We start from the raw sequence: 6,171 nt of genomic DNA, 5'->3' as shown, positions 1-6,171 counted from the left end.
GACTCCCGCTGAGCTGGGAGCCCCGTGTGGGACTTGGTCCCAGGACCCTGAGATCCCTACCTGAGCCAAAGGCAGACGCTTAACCAGTTGAGCCACGAAAGTGCCCCATAATTTCACATTCATTATCTGATTAAGTTGTCTTAATCTTGTAAAGTAGCTATGATTATTCATAGAGTATGTATATAAGGAAGCCAAGGCTTAAGGTTGTTAAGAAATTGCCCAAAGCATGGTCATTGTCTGAATGTGTGGAAGCCTTCCTGCCTGTTCTTTTCTGTGTTGCTTCACATCATAGGATTTATTTATTGGGGGTATCCTTTTCTTAATAGAATGTTTGGAGAACTTTTCTTCTTTACCTCTACCTTTATTGCTGTTTTAAAAATTAGACAATCGAAGCCCAGTTTGATGACAAAAGTAATAGTAACAATGAGTTGCAAGGTACTGTACCAGGTACTATGGGGAGTACAAAGATGTGAGGGCACAGCCCAGGCCTCTACAGCCTTTCATCTGGAAAATATACACAGCATGTGTAAGACAAGAAGGGGGCAGGGACCATAGAAGATTTAGCTGATTTCTTCCTTGACAGTTGAGGAATCAGAGGCCTAACATCAAAGATTCCCCACTTGAATTATTCCAAATAACCCCTCGATGCTGGTCTCCTTTCATGAGCTCTGAGCTCCTCAAGAGTGGGACATGGTTTCCTGATGCCTATTGTGTCCCCAGGGTTCATGCACTGTCAGGTACCGAGGGGGCACACATGAAAAGCATCTTGACTCCAATTTCTCCCATATACAATATGCCTGATGATGTTTTCCCCCATTTAATGGGTATTTATTTAGTTTATGCTATGTGATAGGCACTGTTCTAAGAACTTGGGAAATCAGGGAACAAAACAGACAAAAATCCCTGCCCTTGCAGAGTCAAAATGTACCTTCATTGTTTTGCTCTCGAGGAGTTTGATCCCTGCATGGTGTATAGCATAGGAGAGATGTTGAGTATCTCCAGCTTTAGTTCTTCTGCACTCTTACAGCTAAAGAAATGCATGACTGCTGATAGCTGAAGAAGTTCCAGGTACCTCCCTGTCTCTCTTTCTGTTAAACTCGACACTACATAAATCTGAATTTCAATAGAAATTTTAGGGAACTGTCTGGGCGAAGACCTAGAATGGCAAAGGGCCTGCTTGAGGGTGGGGCTGGTAAACTGATAAGCTGGAAATTAGGCCTGGTTAAGATAGGAGTAGAGGGCCTTGGAGAAGCCATTTAGGTTTTGGGTAACTGAGAATGTTTTGAAGTTTTTGCAGAAGAAAAATAAAGAGTTATCTGTATGAGAGAGGTTTCCCTGGTGGCGGTGAGAAGGGTTCACCAGGGAGGACCAAGACAAATTAGGCGGGTCTTCCACAGAACCTGTTAGGAAATACTAGACCTATAGCAGGACAGAAGAAATGAGAAGAGGGAAGAGAAATTGCACAAGGAGAAACAATACAACTGGGTGGCTGCTGGAGAGAATCGGTGAGGGTGATAGGTATCTGAGAGGATGTTAGTGACTTTAGCCATTAAAAATGGAGGGCAATGAACAGGCTTTTGATTGCTAGATGTGAATGATATAATGAATGCAATTTTGGATATTTTGTACCAATTACGTAGGACAGTATCACTCATATGGTTGATGCCAAATTATCATATTTAATTAATCTCAACACATATTTCCAGAGTTCCTACCACTTGCTAAATGTTAGAGATCATACAAAGATGAGTAAGACAAGGGGGAAAAAAGATGAGTAAGACAAATCTTGCCTCAAAGAGCTTTCAGCTTGATGATGGAAGTACAAAAACAATAATAAAAGGTAAAATACAATATTTCATAAGAGAGGTATAGCAGCCATCAAGACCTGAAGAAGAAAAAGATTATAGCCCTTTAAGGGCAAGCTGTGATGGTTAGGATACATTTTTTTTTTTTTTATTAAAAAGCATTTTTCAGCATGTTTCCAAGGGCTGTGGTTGGCTATGGCCATGGAATCTTCAACAGCACTGGAGAGCAACCCCAGGAGACTTTGATAGCACAGGTCTGTGTAATACCTACCTGCAGCTGCTAGAACAGCTCAGGGGAGAAAATAGGGCACTTTCCCCCCTTAAATGTCAAAAATATTCATTGAAATGATCAAGTTCAGAAGTATTTAATAAATGTCGACTTTGTGCACTCAATTGTAGTGACTAGAATATGAAAATCTTGGTGAATTCCTTCTGGGAGGATGGCATGGGGTGCTGCTATTGGTTCACCATCCTGGAGTTCCCCTGGTGAAATCTGAAACCAGCCTCTGTACTCAGAGGGCAGGGAGAGAGGGAGGAAACTGGAGGCCACTGCGGGTTTGTAGGTGGCCGGTTTAATACACAAAGGGGAGTTGCCTACAAGGCTTATCTTGGATTGCAGCAAAATGAGAAAAAAAAATTTTCTTGAGCAACAAAAACCGGTTTTATTTTTTCCAAATACAGATACAGAAGTTTGCATGTTTTGCAAATATTGTTTCAAAGCAACATTTCTGCACACAGCATGGTCTGTTCTAATAGCTTATAATTCTGTACACAGCATGGTCTGTTCTAATAGCTTATAAACACATATATGTATCCACAGTGCAGTGTTGGCTCATCACCTGTCCACCTTGCCTAACACTCATTTAAAAAGCCAAAATGATTAGTCAAACCAGGACTGATTTGTCAAGACAGTTTTTTGTAGGTGGATAGTTTTTCTCTAAATGAAATTTAGGTAGTGTCCCTATTTCTAAATGGTAACAGTAATCTTTGCAAATAATGGTTTCCTGTGCCCCAGCTTGGGGTTAATTCAGCTTGATTCAGAAATTGGGAATGGAGCCTCTCACATGGCGTTAAGTTAGAGAGGCACACAGGTTATCAGAACCAGGACTCATCCCTGCTTCCCTAATGACCCAAAAGTCACAATGAGTGAAATGGGATTATTTTCTTGACAAAATTTAAACAACAAACCCAACCAATAATGACCACTTGGCATAACGAGGGTAATTCAGTTTTTGCTTCCATCTTTGGAAAATAAATGAGATTGGCTCCCTTCAAGTTGTAGTTTCCCCAGATGTGATGCTCAAATGTATTTTCAGAAAAGAAAAATTGGTAATCTAATAATACAACAGTCATCATACTGCACAGTTGTGGCTCACACCCACCAGCCAAATCTTAAAAGTTTATAAGGTGGCCTTAACTGGGCAGTCATGTATACAGTGTCAATGTTCTCAATAACCATATCACTATCTCAAGGCTGTGTCCTTGGAGCTGCCTCTGGGAGCAGGAAAGGCAAGCAGAACCCACATCCCAAGGACAGGGGAAGTGGGGAAAGCCCTGAGTGTCTGGGTCTGGCTCACAGGTCAATAGGCAATCATGTCTTTTTGATGACATTCCCCAACAGATGCATGAGTGAAAATCCATGCATATAAACAGCTAAGAAAAAGATGGGCAAAGATGATTTGGCAGATTTCAACTTACTGTAGTCTACACTTGCAGACTGGAGGTATACATACTTAGGCAGTCTCTTCCGCTCCTGAACACTCTAATGGAAACACCATAGTTTAGGCTCTCTTTAGGCTGGTCAGCCCCAAGGCAACTTGGCTGATGAGGGCAGCCTTTTTAAACCCTGCAGTTGGGGCACCTGGGTGGCCTAGTGGGTTAGATGTCTGCCTTCAGCTCAGGTCATGATCTCAGGGTCCTGGGATCCTGCTCCGTGTCAGGCTCCCTGCCTAGTGGGGAGTCTGCTTCTCCCGCTCTCTCTGCCCTTCTCCCCCTCCGCCCTCCACCCCCCAGCCCTCATGCTCAGGTGCTCTCTCTCTCTCAAATAAATAATATTTAAAAAAAAAAACCCATTGCAGTGGACATCGTAAGCACTGGGACAAACCTCTTTTGAAACTCATAGGTTTTTTTAGTACTATTTTCCTGAGTTTATTTGATAAAAACAAAGATGTGTTTTCTTCCTATTGGCGGTAGGTTCTTCAGTAAGTGGTATGTGATAGCCAGGCTGTGTGGTAAACTAGCTGTTATTTCCTTCCACATACATAGATGTCTCTATAAGTTCATGCCTGGTGGAGCCTGATACAGAGTGTATTTTTAACTTTTCCTTAAAATATTCAACCATTGCCTCAGAGTAGACACACACTCCAGCAAGTATCAAGCACTACATCAGCTCCTGCTCTTTCTGACCAAGAATGCTTCAATCCATGTACCTTTATGTCCTTTCCTTGTTTTTTTGTAGTCGACTTTTCTCTTTGCAAAATAACCAGATGCTTCTTGTCTTCCAGTTTGGCAATATTTTTTCACATCTCTAGGATCAGAACAATTAAGAGTCTTGTCCATGGTTCTCTTGGCTCTTTTTCTTTGTTGGAGAAGAAAAACTGTTTTATTTTCAGCATCTTTGCTTTATTTAATAATTCTGAGGCTGGCTTCTAATGACATGTTTATCATCAGTTGCAGACTGAGATCAGGAGGTGTGATTCTGTGTCCTCCTAATAGAGCTGCTGAGTCACTGATTTCAATTTGATCATTATTTAACCATCAAGCAGGAGCACCTGTCTTTGCCTGCCTTTGCTGGTCTCAGATAGAGGAGGGTTATTGGAAACATGAGTCAAACCAGACTTCCCACAATCTCTCTGCCAAAGCCTCTGCCCCATCCCAGTAAGCTTTGGCTAAGAATCATGATAAGGTCTCTATAGCAGGGAGTGTTGAATTCTGCTTTTATTTATGTTTTAATCTTTAAAAATTTATTTATTTTTGCTTTTAAATATGCACTGATTCCAGCTGTTTGGGTTGAGCATCTGTTTAGTTAAAAAAAAAAAGACTTCCTTTTTGTATGTGTTTCGGTATATAAAACTAATATAGATTCATTGTAGAAAAGTTGAATTATAGAATGCTAAAGTTTGAAGGAAATGACCAAAACTACCCATCATAACTCACTAGTGATGCTTTATTTCCTTCCTGTCGTTTTTGTTTATAAAAACACAATTTATGCATATATATCTTAGCTAGAAATACATATACATATTCCTAGTTTTTCATTCTAATTTTGCTTAGCAGATTTTGTGTATTTTACATTTAAACAACCAATCCTTTGCACCCTGGTCACCTTTGGAGTTGTCTGTTTCCCTCCTGTTACACATTTACTCAACATCTAGACGTTTGTGTCTGGTCGGCATGGGACCTTTGGCCACATTTCATTAATAAGGCAAATGCCCAGGAGGAGGGAATCACACCACTTTTCCAGTTCTGATTAAAGTATCCTACTGCATAAGCTTTCATTTTAATAGCCTAATGTATAATTTGATTACTCTTCTGCAGGATAGTTCGTGCCAGGAGCTGTGAATTTCATAAGACTTTGACCTGACCAGAGGCTATCCTATTAAACACGGGCTTTAAAAATGCAGGCTTTAAAAATGACTTTCAGAGAATTTGTCATCATTTGGTCAGATGCTCAGAATCCCCAGTTGCTGTAATCCTATTTATTTAAATCCACAGTATTGGCTACGGGTGGAGATTAGTGCATTCAGGGAGTATGAAATTAAGGGAATCACCTACCATCTCCTCCACGTTTTTTTCTTTTTTGAAACTTTGCTCATGGTCACTTCAGCAGAGCCCAGACCCAGAACTTCAGTTGTGTGACTGTGTTTCTAGAAACCACAGGGAAGTGGTCACTGTGATTGGTTCTTATCAGGTTCAGCTGGAAAGAGGGAAATAACATTTCTGAGCTTTGTTGATACCTGGAATTTTCTAAGCAAGGCAGGTCGATAAAGACAAGTATCTGAAAGTTCAGAAAAGTTCAAAAATTCAAAAAAATCCATTTTTGCCTTATTCCCTTGAGGAGCATCCTGCTTAGCCGAACGAAACTGGCTATAATGTCAGCTACCACCATTGCCAAATCCATGCCCCATGTCCTCTCAATTGCCAATGGTAAGCATTATGTACTTCCACGGTTAATTTAGACAAAAAAGCTTACGTTTTCAACATTTCTTGTTTCAATCACTTTTGTTTTTCTGGGTAGCATTGGCTCAAAAGTGCTTCATGTCCTGACAGAGAAAGATGCTGTAACAGAGCATAACAAATATCAGTATTCTCCAATACTGTACCCAGTGCAAACTAGAAGAGAACACAGCACAGGTGTGTACATGTT

General features: G+C 40.7%; 1 non-coding gene across 1 annotated transcript; it reads left to right on the top strand.

Annotated features, from left to right (window-relative positions):
* The first annotated feature begins 1,971 nt into the window (after positions 1-1,971).
* On the top strand, positions 1,972-2,107 carry LOC113928172. Its single transcript, XR_003521849.1, has one exon. It is a non-coding gene; the product is annotated as a small nucleolar RNA SNORA44 (small nucleolar RNA).
* The last annotated feature ends 4,064 nt before the right edge of the window (positions 2,108-6,171 follow it).

This window comes from Zalophus californianus, chromosome 7, assembly GCF_009762305.2.
Source record: "Zalophus californianus isolate mZalCal1 chromosome 7, mZalCal1.pri.v2, whole genome shotgun sequence".
NCBI lineage: Eukaryota > Metazoa > Chordata > Mammalia > Carnivora > Otariidae > Zalophus > Zalophus californianus.
The sequence above is the reverse complement of the archived record's forward strand: the minus strand, read 5'-3'. Positions and strand labels throughout refer to the sequence as shown.